The sequence below is a fragment of the Argiope bruennichi genome, chromosome 10 (assembly GCF_947563725.1).
Source record: "Argiope bruennichi chromosome 10, qqArgBrue1.1, whole genome shotgun sequence".
NCBI lineage: Eukaryota > Metazoa > Arthropoda > Arachnida > Araneae > Araneidae > Argiope > Argiope bruennichi.
The window spans coordinates 127,572,206-127,592,205 of NC_079160.1; the positions used below are offsets into that span (position 1 = coordinate 127,572,206).

Sequence of the window (20,000 nt, forward strand, 5' to 3'; positions counted from 1 at the left end):
TTCCTCCTTAGTATAAACCCTTTATAATGTACAATAAATCATCTAACTTTACTGATACAGATACTGGCTTCCTCACCTTGAGAGAAATGTTTTTTTAAAAAAAAAAAAAAAACAGCTCTATATTCCATACATGTAGTTGCCATGACATTGATTCCGTCAGCGATACATTTGTCTGTTGCAATAATTCAAAATTCATTTACCAAAAAAAAAAAAAAAAAAAAAAAAAAATCACTTCTAGAAACATTTATTAAATAATGATAAACATTGTAGCTCAATTGAATGATAGCTGACATAACTTGATACGTACAGGCAGTTTATTAGTAAAGAAATGAAAAATTTATATAAAAAAAAGATTACATTTCATTCAGCATACAAATGAGTTAATACTTTTTTTATCCTATTAGAGGAACTCACTTACCTTTTTTACGATATCCTTAACAAAAGAAATGAAATCATTTAATTGAAAATTCAATGAAGGTAACAAATGTTATTGCCGTACAACAATTTTCTTAGTAAACAGTCAGATAAACAATCGTAATTCATTCAAAACGAAAAGTAATAATGATCCGTGTGCACCTCCAAGTATTTTTCCAAACTTCTTTATAATTAAAAAAAAAAGAAAGCAGAATTTTAGTATGTTATATTAATCAGTGATCCGTTAAAACGTTTGTAATGAATCATTTTCGAGTAAAATATCTTATTTCTGAGAATTGCCACCGTGCACAGTAATACAAAATTCAAACATAAGATCGTGATACTTTATCCGTTGCAACGTATCAAATGGATTGTATGCATTAAAAAATAATTGTGAAAAATGATATCCTATTTCTGAGAAACGTTTTCGGATAGGATCATAAATCATTCGGATACGAAACGTTACAATTTAAAAACAATTGCCAATACTGAAAAGTGAAAAAGTTTGAATCTGTAGAGGCTGTATTCTAGCGTCCCAGGATACTTTTCCAGTTTTTTGATTGGCAGACGATTTGCAGCTCGATTTTGCTTCAAAAGGAACTGTGACCGTGTCTGTTTAAATTCATTTCCTGAACTTCGATGGCGGTCTTTTAAACGGAATATTATTTGCAATTTTCCTTTGTGTATTTTAAAAGTATATTTTATAAGTCATTATTATTTCCTTAAAAATCGGACCTTCATTCTCGTTCCCTGCTGCAGACGATAAATATCACTTCGAACAGAGAAAGCAAAAGAGTTTGTTTTTCAACGGATAGAAATGAAATGGCGTGTAACTTAATCGGTCGTTCTTTTTCAAATTTTCTGTTCCGTAGTTAGTTGCGAAGTATTTATTTTATCAGTTAAAAATAGGAAGTGTCTTTTTATCATATTATATTCGTCGAATTCTGTAAGTGTTCTTTTTATTTAGCAATTAGAAAACCAGAAGTGCAGTGCGGGAAAGAAAACAAGAAAAAAAAAAAAAAAAACGCCAACCGGGTGCTAAATTGCGTCATTTTATTCCTTTTTATAACGCTTCTTTTGGAATATTTCGGGTTTAGCACTGTAGCATCTCAATTGTTTTTGGCGGACATTTCCTTTGGAAGGAAAGTGATAACTGTTTTAGAATCGAAAGTGAAATGATGAATGTGAGCAATTGAGTTATATGTCAGATTATCCTACCATTGGTGTTTTGTTATGACGTGTCAAAATTGTTTTCCAAACATAATCTTGAGATGTTGTTACAAAAAACTGTAATAAAATTTATATAGTTATTTCAATTCTGCCATTTGATTCAGGAATTTTGGCTCATTCTTATATGTTGAGAAAGCAATAGAATAAAAAAAATTGCAAAAGCTACTGCAGTTGGAAAATGGGTAAGTTTTTCTAAAAAAATTTTCAATGGTTTGTTTGCAGTTTGTATTAAAATCTTATAATATCATCAGTTTCTTTTATATCTGCTTTTAGTGTTTACGTTCAGATTTTTCATTATATCTGATTTTGTAATTTTGATTCCAATCACTTCAATAAACCTGTTATGTTTAATTGCGTACCAAGTTTCTCGTTAAGTAATCTCCTTGGTAGTATAGGTAGCCCTTTTTGTGACACATTAAAACTTTACTGTTTCATTTCCAAATTTTCTTCCTTTGTGTTCTTCAATTTGTGGATAAATTCCTATTCATTCTTAAATAGATTCATATTCTGCATTCACTTTGTTTTTTTAGAATTGCAAAACAATTCAGCATTCATTGAGTGGATAAGTTCTTGCTATCTAAATAATTCTGACCAAAAAAAATTTTTCTATTAAATTACTCAAAAGTGAAGTACAGTCCTTTCAGCAAGGCGTGTTATTCGAAATTACAATTTTGTACTGATACTTTTGAAATGAATGACTATTTTTTGTTTTGTTTTGAGAGCGAGTGCTGAAATCCTTTCAAAATGATTGAAACATCTGAAATTTCATAAATTTTTGGTGCGTAAAAAAATACATTTTCTTTTCAAAACTTTGACTGTGAAAATAATAACACAAGCAAATAAATTTCCTTTAGTCTATATATATTAGACATCAATTTTTGTTACATGTGTATTTTACACACATTCACTTCGTTATACTTTTGGCTTTCAATTTTAGTTGCATGTCTCTCCCCCCCCCCCCCCATTGCACACTTTCACTATGTTGGTGTGGTGTGGAAGTATGCAGAGTGCAATTTTGGTTCATTTCAATATGTAATTTATGTACGTGGTGTCTTTACAATTCACTAAAGAAGAAGCATAAGTTTCAGTAATGATGCGGACAAATTTGAATTGATGTCTATTGTTTTCGAGAATTAACTTTGGTATTGTAGTGACCGATTTTAATTAAACATTCTTTTAAGTATTTTCTAAAATAATAACCTATTTCGGTTTAGAGGGAGCCTTTTTCTGATTACAAATTTAAATGTGGTTTTTGTGCATTAAATTCTTACACCCCCCCCCCCTTTTTTTTTTTTTTTTTAAAGTTTCAACTGTTTATTTCTAGTGTTCATTTCATTGTGATGTATTAGTTCGCATCTCTTAATGTTAACTAATTTTTTTGGTTGCATATATTTCTTTTAAATGAAATCAAATTGAAAAATGAACTGCTTGTTTTTGTTTTGTTTTGAGAGCGAATTCTGAAATCATTTCTGATTGCTTGAAACCTCTGATTTTTTTATAAATTTTGAGTGCATGAAAAATACTTCCCCCCTCCCCCCCAATTTGTGTTTTGAATGTGGAAATAATATCACGAGTAATCAACTTTCTTTTAATTATATTTTTGGTTTTCGCTCTTGCTTGCATGCATCTTTTGACCATCCCCCGCCCCAATTACAATTTTGTGCTGATAGTAGTGAAATGAATTCAATTTATTTTGTTTTGTTTTCATGGAAAATGATCAAATCTTTTCTAAATGATTGAAACATCTGGAATTGCATAAAGTTGTGGTGCATAAAAAATTAATTTTGTTTTCAAAATATTGTGTGTGTGTATATATATATATAAATATTAGACATTAATTCCAGTTGCGTGTGCATTTTACACAAATTCACCCCATTATACTTTTGCCTGTCAATTTCACTTGCATGTATATCTCTTCCCCCCCCCTGCACATTTTCACTGTGTTGGTGTGGTGTGGAAGTATGCAGCATGCAATTTTGGTTCGTTTACATATGTAATTTATGTACAGTGTGTCTTCACGATTCACTTCAGAAGTATATTATCTAAATTTCTCTATTGATTCGAACAATATTAAATTCACATCTCCTGTTTTCATAAATTAATTTTCATATTGCAGTGTCTTAATTTAAGTGAACATTCCTGTTAGTATTTTACAAATTAAGTATGTATTTTGTGCATATCTCCCTCCCCCCCTTTATCTAGTTTTCATTCCATTTCGATTTATCAGTTCACATCTTTTAATATTCAATATCATTTTATGTTGTAATTTCTTTTTAATAAAATTTAAGATGTTTTCATTTTATTGATTCTATTCAATATGTTCATGTGGTGTGGAAGCTGTTATATTTCCATTGAATTTATTTTAATATGCCTTTTTCTCATTTGTACTTTTGTGTGTTCATTACGTGACATGCTCAATAAATTACTATTATCATTAAGAGTGTCATCCCCCCCCCCCACACACACTCAATGATTTTGTTCCTTTTAATTTTTTAAAGTCCTTGAAGCAACGTGTATAATTTATAATTACAAATTTCTACTGCTACGTGTGGAATGAATGAATAAGTATTTGATTTGTTTTGAGAGCGAGTGCTGAAATCATTTCTGGCATCTCATAAATTTTTGGTGAATAAGAAATGAGTCTTCTGTTCCAAATTTGCTGTTTTGACCATGAAAGTTATTTCATGAGAAAACAACTTTTATGAAATCAACTTTGTTAAATTATATATTTGGTTTTAATTTTGCTTGCATGTGTCTTAATTCTCACACACACACATTCACTGTGTTGGTGTGGTGTTGAAATATGCAGGATACAATTTTGGCTCATTTCCATATGTAATTAATTCATGTGCATGATGTTTTTATTATTTATTAAAAAAACATGTTCCATAAATTTCTGTATTGATTCGGACAATATTGAATTAGCATCGCCAATTTTTATGATTTAATTTTGGTATTGTGGTTACTGATTTTAATCGAACAGTCTTCTTCTAATAAGTAACAAATGTATTTCCGCTATTGGTTTTAGATGGAGTATTTAAATAATTGTTTATTAGAATATTACTTTTGTGCGTGATTCCCCCCCCCCCCCCCAAAAAAAAAAAGATGTTTCAGTCTTCTTCCTTTCACTGTTTCTTTTTTTTACATGTTCATTCCTAGTGATAATTTCATTTCGAGTTATTAGTTTAAATCTCTTAATGTTTACTACCATTTTATGTTGTAAAAAAAAAATTTATGAAATTAAGGATGGTTTCATTTTATGAACTCCATTCATGTGGTGTGAAAGCTGTCAGATGTCCATTCAATTTTTCTCCATATGCATTTTCCTCATTTGTGCTTGTTGTGTGTTTTAAGTGTCGTGCTCAATAAATTTATGCAATCATTCAGAATGTTACCTCCCTCCCCCCCCCCCCTTATATTTTTTTATAGTGTTGTATGCCAGTTTAATTTTTTAATTTATTTTCTAAGAACTAAAGAGATAATTTTGTTTTTACAGTGAACGTTGAAATAGTTTTAAAAAAATGGTCATACAAGATTTCTTTTATTCCATTTAAAAGATGTTATTTTGTTTATTTTTAAAAAGCTTTTCTTCCTGCTGTACTATTAATTTCATGTTCATTAATTGAAGTTTAAATTTTTTTAATGTTATTGCATTTGGTTTCATGCCTTATATATATATGCGTATGAAATTATAGATGTTTTGTTTGCAATGACTTTATCTGTATAGTGTTGGTGTGGTGTGACAGCTGTCAGAATGGCATTTGAATGCATTTTTTTATCCATTCTGCATGTTCTAGTTTGCTTTGTGTTTCTGATGTCTTAACGGATCACATTATATCAATTGATCAAGATAATATTGCTTTATTTTTTCTTTCAATCCTGTTTATATATGTGTCAGTTACTTTTTCAAAATGCATTTAATAATAGGTTAATTTGTTTTATTCTTTATTATTGTATAAAGCTAAAAATTTATTATTGTATAAAGTTAGTTACTCATTAACACGTGTTTATTCTTTAGAAATATTCGTATTAGAATATTAAAGGAAAGTGACTGATGGTTTGTTGACATTCTCTGAAACAGTGATTAACAAGTTCATGTAATACAAAAATTCACTGAAACATTTTAAATTCAGTGAAGCACATAAAAAACAATGTTTACAATTGATTTGGTTAGGATTTCTTTGAAATCTTTTTCGAAAACAAATATTTTATTTTGTATTGAATAATAAATATCTTAAATTATTATTTGTTATAAAAGTTCCCCCCCCCCCCTTCAATTGCATTAAACTGAGATTACCACTGCTTACTTTACTAATGTCTTCATAATGTCAGTTTCTTTAAATAAAAAAAAATAATGAGTATGATATATCTTATTATTATTTGGACACGCTTTGAAGAATTTTAAGCTTTGCATGGTTCATAGCATTTGTAGTTCATTTCCCCCCCCCCCCCCATATTCTCTGGTTGCTATAAAAACAAAAACTGTTAGTAAAATGAAACGCTTCTGCTTTCTTTCAATTTTTTTTTTTATTTTCTGGTTCTACAAATGAATTGGTAGTTCTGCTTTGAAAGTAGCAACCAGGTAAGTTGCAGAAAAGACATAAAAATGTTAATATCCTTGAAACAAAATATTGTTCAGTGTAATGTTCTTATAAGATGATTTTAAGTTTATATAGTGTTTTGTTAATCCTGCTTTGTCTATATATGAATCGCATGACCACTCCCACCTTACTTTTGTTTTGCACATAAAATTCATATTTTTAAATTTTGCTTTGTACATTTATGCAAGCTTCATCACCCAACTGCATATTTCCTTTGTGTTGTGGAAATTTATTTGGATATTGAAGTGTGAAAACCTTCATTACTTGCTTTTTGAATGTAAAATCACAGTGTGAAAGATTTGTTTATTTATGTGACATGATATCAAAATGTACTGTTTTGATGATGCTAATTTGTTTGTTTCTGTTTTGCAGAAAATTTTAACATTTATCAATATGAAATTTTATGAAAAATTAAGTGCATAATTGTTTCTTCATGTGAACTGTAGGTTTGTATCTTTTCTTTTACTTTAAATGAGTTATAATACATCTAATTGCATCTATTTAGCTAGTAAGGAATTTTGGGATTAGTAGGTCTAATGAATAACAAAATGAGTTTAAGTTTACATTTGGAGCTTATATTGTTTATTAAAGTGATAATTCTTATTTTTTATTATAAAACAGGTTATTACCCCCCCCCCCCCCAATTTACATTCCTCGCCTTTAAAAGTATACATTTCCTTCCAATGTATTTAATCCATTAAATGCTTGACAGTATTATATTGAATTTAATATTTTTATGGTGAAAATAATCATTTCTAAAGTTTCCCTCCTTTATATTTAATTCATGAGTTGTGTATTGCACTTGACTGAAAATATTGAAAAAAAAAAAAATTCTTATGTATAGACTTCTGTTTGACATTTTTAAAAAATTAATAATAATAAATGTTATAAGGAAAATAAAAAAAAAATGTATTTGGTAAAAGAAAATCTTAAATGCATATGAAGAAAAGAGAAAAAAAAAAAAAAGTTCCGATGAGTAACTGAAATTAAAATTCTTCTGTTTAAAATTCCTTTTCTAAAATTAAAAAAAAATGTAACAATCAGTTCCGATAGATAAAAAGTTTGTTGTCATTTTTCTCTTCGGGAGGGGAAGTAAATGTACAATGTTGCCATTCATGAAATGAGTTGTTATTATTGGAAACTGAATAGACACCGTAGCGGTCATGGTGAGTAAGTCATCCTACACCACTGATTGGTTCGATGGGATCCGAACATGTGATCGCAATCTTAATTATTTCTTTGCTAGGCGGTTGAATCCTGATTAACTGTTAACCGAACTGATTTCAACGGCTCTTCATTTGAATTTCATTTGTCCGTTGGTTGTCGGCGTGTGTGCTCTTCCATTGTTTGTGCTTTTCTAGAAATCTTTTTTAATTTCTAATTAATTTTTTTTTTCTTTTGTAGATGGATGTTTTGCATATTTACTGAGCGGATTTCCTCTTCAAGAATGAGTTTTATGGATTGCGTGTGTTTCAAGATTAAAAGAGAAACTGCCGAAAAGAATGTCTTTGTGTGCGAGAGAGGTTTGAAGAAGATTTTAATTTTGTTTTCATCTGTGATGAATTCTAATTCAGAAGTGTTTGTGTATGATGATTTTTAACAACTAGTCGAAGCTGAGTGAATTTCCCGGATGATATGTGTGAAAGTCATCCTGAGAAATATTTCTATCTGTGCTAGAAAAGTTTGAAGTTCATTCATTGACCTTCAACTTCCATATGTTGCGACTTCTTTTTTAGCACATTTTGTGATTAATTTTAACAAGAATGGAATGCTTTCACTGGTTTATCCTTCATGAGAATTGAAATTTTGACAGTGAAATTAATTTTGCTTTAAGAAGGAACATTTTTAAAAATTGCAAGGTAAGTGTTTATTTTTTTATATGTATGTTTGTTATCTATGTTATAACTTCTGTAATATGAATTTTGAACGTAGTGATGATACATCTTAAAAACATTGGCATTTTTATTCAATATTGAAATTTATGCATCCTTTATTTTCTTAATACAAGAAAAATTTAATTATATAACCCTTCCATAATATGAATTGGAAATAAATTTCTTCTTGTAATAACTGGATGCATATTTGATTTAGTAATGAATTCACTTATACATTTCATTTTATTAATACTTAGCTTTTTTTTTTTCATTAATTGCTATTTCACTTTTGTTTCTCACGTATGATGAAGTACTTTGCTTTTGTAGTATAATTGTTCATATATACAAGAAATCATTTTCCTTTACTATTGACTTGGTGTATATTAATATTACAATTTAGATTTAGTTTTATTTATATTGATTTTTCACTTCTTATTCTAGTACAGTTTAGTACTTTTGCTTTAGTATTACTTAATAACATATACAACCCTTTTATGTAATGAATAAGAAATCAATTTCCTTTATAAATGGCTTGGTGCATGGTTAATTTTATTCAGTTATTTAATATTATTGACTGCTCAATTCATAATAAAATGCTTTGCTATAGTATAATTTCTATGTAGTAACATCTTTTTTATAATATGATGTAATTTTACTACAGTGTTGAAGTGATAACAATCAGTTTGAGTAATTGTTAAAGTTTATACTGTTTATTATTTAATTTTGCAACAATATTTTTATTATGTGCAGTGAATTAGTTTATTTATTAATAGTTTCATGATAATTTAACTTATTTGATTTTAGTGTAACCTAAATATATACAAAGAATTTTATTATAATCAATAATATTAAGTGAAATAGTACAGATTAATCGTGAAATTAAAATACGCATTAACTTAATTGACAAAGCAAGAAATGAGAATTTAAGAAGAATGAAGACAAAGAAGCATGATGTGTCTTGACAAGAAGAGAATGCTGTGCCATGTTATCCTGTGCATCAAGCAACTTGGATGGGAAAGGCGAACTCCCCTACATTCCAGTATTCCACTTTTCAATCCTGTGTTCATTCGGCATGGCACTTGGTACGTAACCGGAGGGTTGCTTTTCACCTGCACGATGCTTTGCTGTGTTATCCTGTGCACCCGTAGATCTTTGAAGAAAGTTGTGGGTTTTGTTTCATTCCTGTGTACCGCCTGTCTTGGATGAAAATGTCGTCCCTGCACTTTGAAAATATTAGGAGATTTGTGTGGGTGAATAAAATGCTCGATTTCTGGCATTTGCTTATTTTGCTCTATTTATTTGTAAACAAACATTTTGCTTTTTTTATTTATTTCATTTATCTCCTATGAGCAAAAATTAAATCTTTATATTCAATTTTAAGCTTACTTTTGCATAAATTAAGTTTTGTTTCTTTATTTTGTAATTAAGCGTCTTAGAAGTAATTTTAACTCATTTGTTTTAATTACTTCTCATTGGATTATCACCTGTTTATTTATGGTATCTTTTCTGTGGCCTGATTCCAAATGGGAAGCACCTATAGGCTTGTTTGTTATCTTAAAGGAACAAATCGTTGAGTGTTTTCTCTTTGGATAAGGCCACAAAGGTATTTCTTAGTTACATGGTTTGAAAAAAATATATATATAGTATTGTAAGTTATGCATATATTCATTATTAAACTGTTAGTTATTGAAATAATTAATTTAATTTTTATTATTAGTGTATAGTTAATATTTTTTTTACTAGCAATGTATGCTGTTGTCTCGATATCTCTTCTTCGCTGTACTGTGTTTAAGTAATTCAGGTTATTTATATTATAAGAGTTGTTATTAGTATTGGAAAATGATTTATTTATTTATTGATTGAAATTATACTGACATTTCTTTTTAAAGTTGAAGATTTAAAATCTAACAATAAGACTGAATTCAGTTTCACAGTGTGCACCCACCCACCCCCCTCCCCCCCCTCTTTAAGAATGCCAACTTTTAATTTAAGCCTATTTATTGTAAATTAGTGAAAACAAAAATCAATTCATTGTTGTTGTTTTTTCTCCCTTCATTTAATTGTGTTTTTCCTAATTTCAAGTCTATTTAGTAGAAATTTGTTTCTGTTTTTAATTTGAATAGTATTGGATTGCTCGAATCCTGTCGAGCAGTGTCCAAGTACATATTCTTTCCATTTTTTCTTTTTATTGCACATCTTTCATGTGTAGCTGATATATTTGCTTACTAAATTTATTTCTATATAATTTGAATTAGTATATTCATTATTGTTTTTCCTATGTAAATAAATGTTGCTTCATCAGTACTGTTTTGTTTGTTTGTTTACATTTTGACACACTAACACATAACATTGTTTATATGCATTGAGCTTTGATACATAACATATATTTCATATTAATTAAGTTAATTGTTGAAAAGTAGAAGTGTTTTTAGCAAATTTAATATAAATCTTAATGTTTATTTGAAATTATTTCTTAATGTTTATGTTTTCACATATTCACTGTACCATGTCTTGATGTGTTGTTATGCATATTTCTTAAATTCCTAATGCATTTTTACATTCATATTATTTTACATATGACAGTGAACAGAAGTTTCCTTTAGAAATTAAAAAATTATCAATGAACTTATCTTCCAAGTTTCTGTGGTCTTGTTTTGGTTATGCATGTTGTCGGTTTTTACACCCAAGTGTTTAGAAAATGTGAGTTTTTCTGAATGTCTACTTTTTAAATGGTAAATAAGTTCCCAATAGTTTGCAGAATTCAATTTCATAATTGCTATCCTGTGAGAGATTTCACTGAAAAATAGTATATTGGTTAGTTTAGTTGAGTTATAAATTTTAGTCATGTATGGACATGCGGGTTGATTGTTGGCATACTGTATTACTTTCATACTATATTTATGCATTCTGTTAAGAATACTGTTTGAAATTTACACAGTTTCAGATATTTGATTCAATTTTATAAAGAAATATTAGCAGAAATGGTGTTGTGTGTGGTTTTTGTACTCTGCCGGTATTGCTCGTCACTTAAGTTTTTACATTGTTTTTAAATTTTTAATGCTTGGGAATTTTTTGGAAATAATTTGCACTGTTCAATTTAATGTGTTTGATTTTGTAAGAGGTTTCATTTTGGCAAAGCAGATTATTTGGTTCACTGCACTTAATGGTTTTTGGTGGAGGCAAATCTTGAATAGCTGTTGTTGTGTTGTGATTATTTTGAATTGCATGCTGGTGATTAACTTATTGAAGATTATGTGACATTGAAGTTGATGATTTCTACGTATGAGAAGAAGTTAAATGTTTTTGTTGATTATTATTTCATTTCTGGTAGTCTTTGTTTATATAGATTTTCCATATTTGGATTACTTGGGATATTCAATTTAATTGTTTATAATGTGATTACATCATCCTAGCAAGTGTAGTTGAAGGTGAAAGAGTGTTATTATCTCATCAACAACTTTACTTTGTAAAGATGAAGTCTGAATATTGAATGGGCATTTAGGATTTCCCCCCCCCCCCTTCTGATGGCAGTTATCAATGAGTGAAGGCATGTCAACTGAACTTCATATCCTATTTTTTATGAATGAAATGAAGAAATTTTGAAAAGATATCTACTTTGTTATGCTCTAACATGGAAGAAGAATGTATAGTTATATGAAGCAGTTTTATAGCAGAAAGAAGATGAAGTTTTTGTACAGTGTAAATGACAACAAAAAATCAACCTTTACTTTCAACTGAAGATAAGAGAAGACAAACTGGAACATAGATGTCACTCTTCTGAAATGATGTGTTGATCATTTTCTTCATACAAAGAGATGCTGGAAGACAACATACATGAAAGCTGTTTCAATTTTCATTCAAAGAATTTTAGTGGAAAAGACTTGTTTTGATGAAAATCCATAGGAAGCATTTCTACACTGAGTTTTCGGATAGGAGTTGGACTGATTTCACAATGTTAAATAGCATATTGTTTACTGTGTTAGGTGTTAATTCATTATTTCCATGAATAGTTAATTGTTACTATTTAAATACATGCAATTTATGAATTCTTTAGAGACTAAATGGACAGTATAGTTATGAACACTATTAAATCCATTGTTACATCAACAATGATGCCCAGTAACAATTTATGATTCTATTATTCTTAGCTAACTGTAAGCAACAGTGAATATTGTTCTTAATACTTTTCAACACATTGTTACATCAACAATATTAAAGGCAACAATGAAGAACAAATGATATATGTGAATAATAGTATTAAAATCTCTTCATTAACAAGGTGTTTTGATATTTGCTTCATTGAAGAAGTATCATAATGAGGTAAGTGGATTTAAGTTTATGAATACTGTATTTGACACACTTGTAAACAAAAGAGTGTTTTGAAGATTCCACGACAACATTCAATTAACAGTGTCTGCTCCTTTTTTTTTAGGCCAAGTATGAACTGTAATAGTTTTAAAAATAGTACTTTTATGAATATTTGGGTACACTGCATTCAATATTTTTTTTCACATTAAGGATTTTAAATGAATTTGAATATCTAATACAAACTTGCAATGTTTCTTCGTAGAACATTATTCATCCTTGCATATTCACATACCATTTTTACCAAATTAAATTGATAGCAATTAAAATATATATTAATTACACTTCTTTTCTATATAAGAAATCTGAATTTATTAGTAATTTTTTAGATTACATAACTTTTTTTATGTTTGAACTATGCTTTAGAATAGGATTTCTTCTGTCTCGTTGTACTGAAATGCAGTGTTATTGAATTTTAGACAAAATTTCATAAATATTTTCATAAAAAGTGTTTTTATTTGAAACACACATGCTTTGAAGGAGGATAATAATGATGTTAATGGTTAGAAAAGTTATCATTTTCACATTTGTGAGTAGAGAATTGTTACGAGGATTCCTCGGTGACATTCAAGTTGCAGTGTGCACTACTTATATTTTTAAAAAAATGTAGATATAGTACATCAGAAAATGAATTTTCATTGATAATAAGAGTTTTACTACATTCCAAATTTTATTAACATTATGGATAAGGTAATTTAGTTATTTTCATACAAACATGTCATGTTTCAACACAGAATATTCTTCATCGTTACATATACAAAGATCATTTTCCCCAAATTTAAGAACTACCAATGAAAAAAATGCATTACATATAATTTATGACTTTTTAAAGATTGTTAATTTAATAGTAATTTGAAGTTAATGTATCTTTTTATGTTTAATGCTTTAAAATAATAATGCTAATAGTGTACATGCATTATGTTTACAAATTTAATTGGCTTTGTTGTACTCAACACTGCATTTATTGTATATCAGACAAAATGTGACAAATTTTTACACAAAAATTGTTTAAATTTGAACCAAATGTAGCATTGAAATTGTTATTATAATGTTTGTGTACATGTCAGGGATAATATAAGTCTGTTTGATATCAATGGTTTGTTCCTGAAATGGTGAAGGAAGGATATACCATTCAATATATAATTATGTAACTGTATTTATACATTTATTTTTATAATATAAAAACTTGTATGTGTTCTTTTCTGAATAACAAGTACATTTGACATTATTTAATTGTTATTTACAAGAATAAACCTTACAAGTAACTGTGACAGTTTAATGCGTAAGCTTGTTTCGACAAACAGTATTTACTGAATTATTGAAAATCATAACCTAGCACATTATAAACATTTCACACATCATTAGCATAAAGAAATGACAATTACTATGTTTGTTAATGTTTTTCATTAATTAAAGAATTATCATTTTACATGCAGCTTTATATGTGGTATGCACTTACATGTTTAGCATTCAGATGGTTGTTACAATGTTTGTGTACACATAAGAGACAATTTATGTCTTTTTGATATCAATGATATGTGACAGAAATGATATTGGAAATATAAACCACTCAGTATAAAAGAATGTAACTGTCTTACACGTTAACATTTTTAATATTGAAACTTGTAAGGTCTGTTTCATGCATAACAAGTACATGTGAGACTTTTTGAGTATTCTTTACATTAATAAACTGACATAGTTTAATGTGGACGTTTGTTTACAGAATTAACTGAAATGTTGAAAATAATTGCTTAGTGTTTGTACTTATCTCATTATAAGAATTTCTCACAATGTTTACATTAAAAGAAAGATAACAATTACAATGTTTAACAGAATAATCATTTTATATGCAACTTCATATATAAGTTATATGCTCTTGTTATGTTTATAGTTAACAGTTTATGAGTATTTTACTGCATTTCACATAACACTGGATGTAAAAATGGGTAAATTTCATATAGATTAAAGAATATGCTAACTTAAACATTTGATGAAACATGAGAAGCAATTAATGTCTTCTTATTGTAAACACTGTATGAAGAAAGAAGAATCTTGCAGACATATTGCAATTGTAAAAAACACTCTTAATAACTTCTTCAATTGAATGTTCAAACTTTATGCCTATATATAACACAATGTAAGTAATTGCTAATGTTCCATTTGATACAGTGTTTGCATGAACAATGAATGAAACATTTCACATGAACCAAAGAATGCATTACAACATTAAGAGTGTACAATTGTTTTGTAAGGTAATTTTACACACAGGTTGGACTTTTATAGAAACATATTTATATAACTTGTTTCAACATGTAATAAGCACTTGCATATTGTAGTTTCAAACTATTTTACATGACATTGAACTTTAGAAACAACTTGTAATATGTAGAAACATTTCTCTTTGAGTAAATAAGAAGCTGAACATAGTAATATAGATACTGGATGAAACATTTGAAGAAATCTATGTATTCATTTATTGTATAATGAAGCTATACATTATTTAGAATTGGAAATAACAGTCTTAATAATGTATGGCTCTATTTAACACAATATAAGTATGACATTACACTTCATATAATGTTTATATGAATAAATACAAATAAATTTTACATTAATATTAGATAGAGGTAACAATTTCAGTGTAAGGTGAAATTACACATATACTTTATAGTAAGCATTCTTCATGTTAGTATTATCTATTTATATAATCTGTTTGAACAAGTAATAAACACCTATGAGTAGAATCCACAAACTGTATGTTTGTATTTAACATGAAATAAGTATGTCAATCACATTTTGAACTTTATTAAACATAAACAACTGTAAATATGAGAAAGTTATTGCATTTCACATTGTATTACAAATAAAGAATGGGAACATTTGGCACAGTTTGAAGATGAAGCTTAGTTAAGATGAAACATTCTTTGAATGTAAATGTTGTTTGAAGAAATGGGAACCCACACATAAATTATAGTTGGACAAAGGACTGTAAATCATTTATGTATTGGATGTACAAGCTTTATGCCTGTATTCAACAGAATATAACATAAAATTAAACATTAACAAGAGAATGCTGTACATGAAAACAACATTAATATTAGAAAAGGGTTACATTTACAGTGAAAGTAAACAATATACATTCATTACATTACAGCCAACTTGTTTGAACAAGTAATATGCATCTATAAATTGTATTTACCTGAAGATGAAGATTTCCTTACATTATAAACAACATTTAATAATTAGAACAACCTGTCATATGATGAAACATTTCACACTGATTAAAGATGAAGCTTACAGACATACTGAGTATAATGATATAGATTCTTGATGAAATATTTGAAGAAATTTATGCATTCTTTGATTGTAAATAGTACATGAAGAATCTGCACACAAAATATAGTTGGTAATAACATTTTTATGCAGAAATGTGTTGAATTGAAAATCATATCTATGCAAAGTAACATTACACATTCATTTAAGACTTGAGCTTTCTTTATACAACTGTTACCTCTTCATATCACTTCCTTCCACAAGTAATAAGCACTAATGTGTTGAATATCCAAATTGTATGTTTGAATTTTACATAATATAATGATTTCACTCAACATGAATTATGAAAACAACTAGCAGTATGATTAAACATTTCACAAGTGATTAACCATGAAGCTAAATTTCAAATAAATGAACAATATAATTGATACTAGATGAAACATGAAGGGAGATGAATGTTTATCACTATACACAAAAAAATGCAGTAAGAAATCATACTCTTATGCATTAATAAGTTGAATATACAAGCCATATACTTGTATTTATCACACTATAAGAATATCTTTACATTTAACACAATTTTTACATCAATGAAAGTTTACAATATCAGGAAATATTTTGCATTAGTGAAAGATTCAGCTCATTAATTAACTGAATGAAAACATTCATTCACAAATAATTGATATTGAATGTTACATGAAGGAATACATTTATATTAAAGCTTGCACTCAATTATATGTTCAATTTAACATATTAAAAGATAGTATTTGTGCTTAGCTCAGTATTTAAAGTAGAAATTGTTTGAATTTGAAAGACATTTCATCTTTTATACTCCTTAAAGAATTTAGAAGATACACTACACATTGTATGAAGGAAACTAAACAACTTGTGCATTCATTAACACAATTTGACCTACTTTGAAGTTCGTATGAAGTATACAAGAACATTTACAGCTTTTACTTCACTAATTTGACATTCTTTACACCAAATTGAGTTCTAAATAAGAATTACTTGAAAAAACAAGTGAATTCTTTCTGCGAATGCATATAAATATGAACTTTGCAAGTCATTTAACTTAATTTACTAGAATTAAAGGGCTTGACCTACTTTTAGGTTTGAATCAAGTATTTAACAACATGCGAAGCTTTTATTTCATTATTTTTATAATATTTACACCAAATTGAGTTCTAAATAAGAATACATTCTGCAAATACAGGTATTTAACTTAATTTCAGCGTATTTAAAGCTCTATAAATTTGTATTTGAGTGAATTAACATGTTACTTGACATTTTAAATTCAGAAACAATTTCATAAATATCAACATTTTAATAAAAATTCACAAAAAGTAATTAAAGAAAAGTCAAAATGTAAACATTTTAAGGAAAAACAGAGATGCGCGATTTTCGGCAAAGTCCTAATAGGAGCACGCGATAAGGTGAAATTTTCTACTAAGTCCGACGATGTGAGAAGTCGCGTTTTTCAGCAAAGTCCAAATCAGAACGCGCGATAAGGTGACAGTCGCTTCGCGAGTTTTCCGTCAAAGTCCGACGATGTTAGATTTTCTGCAAAGTCCGATACCGGAGCACGAGAAAGTGAGAAGTCGCTACCCGAGATTTCCTTCTAAATGCAAATAGGGGAGAAGTCGCGATTTTCTTCAAAATCCAATCACCGAGAAGAGCGCTAAATACTACGTCGCACTAGTTTGGCGAAACGGGTTGCCAGTGCACAATTTTTATTATTTTCGCCCGCGGCGGCTTCTTCCGGTCGCCTGGTGGCTGGGCGAAGCGCGCGCCACTCGCGATCACGAGCGGAACGTCGGGGATCGTCCGTAGCCCTATATGAGTAGCAGGTGACTGCTGGAAACAGTGGTCGATCGCGAGACAGAATGCGTTTTAAAAACGCGTCGTAATCTCGCGAACCTGTCTTAGGTCTCGGCAACGGGATTGGGTTGTTAGTACCGGTTGGCTACCTCCGGGAAAGCGGTCCTCTAACGTTGACTGTGGGTCTGTCGTGCCCGATCGGATCGGTTCTCGGTTCTTTATGGGTCGGTCGGACGCTGCCTCCGGGATCGAGGGTGTTATTCTTCTGCTACTAAGGCTGCGATCGGCGGGGAGGTATTCTCCGTCTTTCCGGCCGCTTCCAAACTATCTCAGCCTCTCTGCGAGCGGCTCGGCCCCCGTGCCGTTGACGCGACGAGCAGAACCGTACTTAAAGGAATTGATTGGTTTTCTGCATCTGTGTCCAGCGCACATATCTTCTCGATGCCTCCGCACTCGCCCCGCGGCGTTGAAGCCGTCGGGGAAGTCGTGAGACTATAGAACCTCTGTAGATTGCACGGGGAATACCTACACAAAGAGCGAGATTGACTGAGGGATCCTCCGTAGTCGAGGCGTCCCCCGCGACTGAAATAGTCGCGACTCGTGAAATGTAAGGATTCGGAGTGCATTTTCCGAACGTTCTGATGAACGATGGAAGTTACCTGGTTGATCCTGCCAGTAGTCATATGCTTGTCTCAAAGATTAAGCCATGCATGTCTAAGTACATGCCGTATTAAGGCGAAACCGCGAATGGCTCATTAAATCAGTTATGGTTCCTTGGATCGTACCTTACTACTTGGATAACTGTGGCAATTCTAGAGCTAATACATGCAGCAGAGCTCCGACCTTCGGGAACGAGCGCTTTTATTAGACCAAAACCAATCGGGCCTCGTGTCCGTCTCTTGTGGTGACTCTGTATAACTTTGGGCTGATCGCACGGGCTCGTCCCGGCGACGTATCTTTCAAGTGTCTGCCTTATCAACTGTCGATGGTAGGTTACGCGCCTACCATGGTCGTAACGGGTGACGGGGAATCAGGGTTCGATTCCGGAGAGGGAGCCTGAGAAACGGCTACCACATCCAAGGAAGGCAGCAGGCGCGCAAATTACCCACTCCCAGCACGGGGAGGTAGTGACGAAAAATAACAATACGGGACTCTTTTGAGACCCCGTAATTGGAATGAGTACACTCTAAATCCTTTAACGAGGATCCATTGGAGAGCAAGTCTGGTGCCAGCAGTCGCGGTAATTCCAGCTCCAATAGCGTATATTAAAGTTGTTGCGGTTAAAAAGCTCGTAGTTGGATCTCAGCTCCGGCCGGACGGTCCGCCTACCGGTGGTTACTGTTCGCTGCCGAGCGTTCAGGGGGCTTCTGTCTATGATCTTCACCGGTTGTGGGCGGAGACCCTCACGTTTACTTTGAAAAAATTAGAGTGCTCAAAGCAGGCGCGACGCCTGAATAATTGTGCATGGAATAATGGAATAGGACCTCGGTTCTATTTTGTTGGTTTTCGGAACACGAGGTAATGATTAAGAGGGACAGACGGGGGCATTCGTATTGCGACGCTAGAGGTGAAATTCTTGGACCGTCGCAAGACGAACTACTGCGAAAGCATTTGCCAAGAATGTTTCCATTAATCAAGAACGAAAGTTAGAGGTTCGAAGGCGATCAGATACCGCCCTAGTTCTAACCATAAACGATGCCAGCCAGCGATCCGGCTGTGTTCCTCAAATGACACGCCGGGCAGCTTCCGGGAAACCAAAGCTTTTGGGTTCCGGGGGAAGTATGGTTGCAAAGCTGAAACTTAAAGGAATTGACGGAAGGGCACCACCAGAAATGGAGCCTGCGGCTTAATTTGACTCAACACGGGAAAACTTACCCGGCCCGGACACAGGAAGGATTGACAGATTAAGAGCTCTTTCTTGATTCTGTGGGTGGTGGTGCATGGCCGTTCTTAGTTGGTGGGGCGACTTGTCTGGTTAATTCCGATAACGAACGAGACTCTAGCCTACTAAATAGACGTTCCCATCCTCTTGTAGTGGGACGTTCTTCTTAGAGGGACAAGCGGCGTTTAGCCGCACGAGACAGAGCAATAACAGGTCTGGGATGCCCTTAGATGTCCGGGGCCGCACGCGCGCTACATTGAAGGAATCAGCGTGTGCTTTCCCTGTCCGAAAGGACTGGGTAACCCGTTGAACCTCCTTCGTGCTGGGGATTGGAAAGTGTAATTGATTCCATGAACGAGGAATTCCCAGTAAGCACGAGTCATCAGCTCGTGTTGATTACGTCCCTGCCCTTTGTCCACACCGCCCGTCGCTACTACCGATTGAATGATTTAGTGAGGTCTTCGGACTGGCGCTCGGATTGGCCTTTTGGTCGAGCCGGTGTGCCGGAAAGATGACCAAACTTGATCATTTAGAGGAAGT

At 31.3% G+C, this 20,000-nt stretch overlaps 1 non-coding gene across 1 annotated transcript in view; it reads left to right on the plus strand.

Moving 5' to 3' along the window:
- Window positions 1-18,234: 18,234 nt before the first annotated feature.
- LOC129989544 (small subunit ribosomal RNA) overlaps window positions 18,235-20,000 on the plus strand; it is a 1,814-nt gene continuing 48 nt past the window's right edge. Inside the window, exon 1 of the ribosomal RNA XR_008785806.1 lies at window positions 18,235-20,000. This exon is cut by the window's right edge and continues 48 nt beyond it. This is a non-coding gene — a ribosomal RNA (small subunit ribosomal RNA).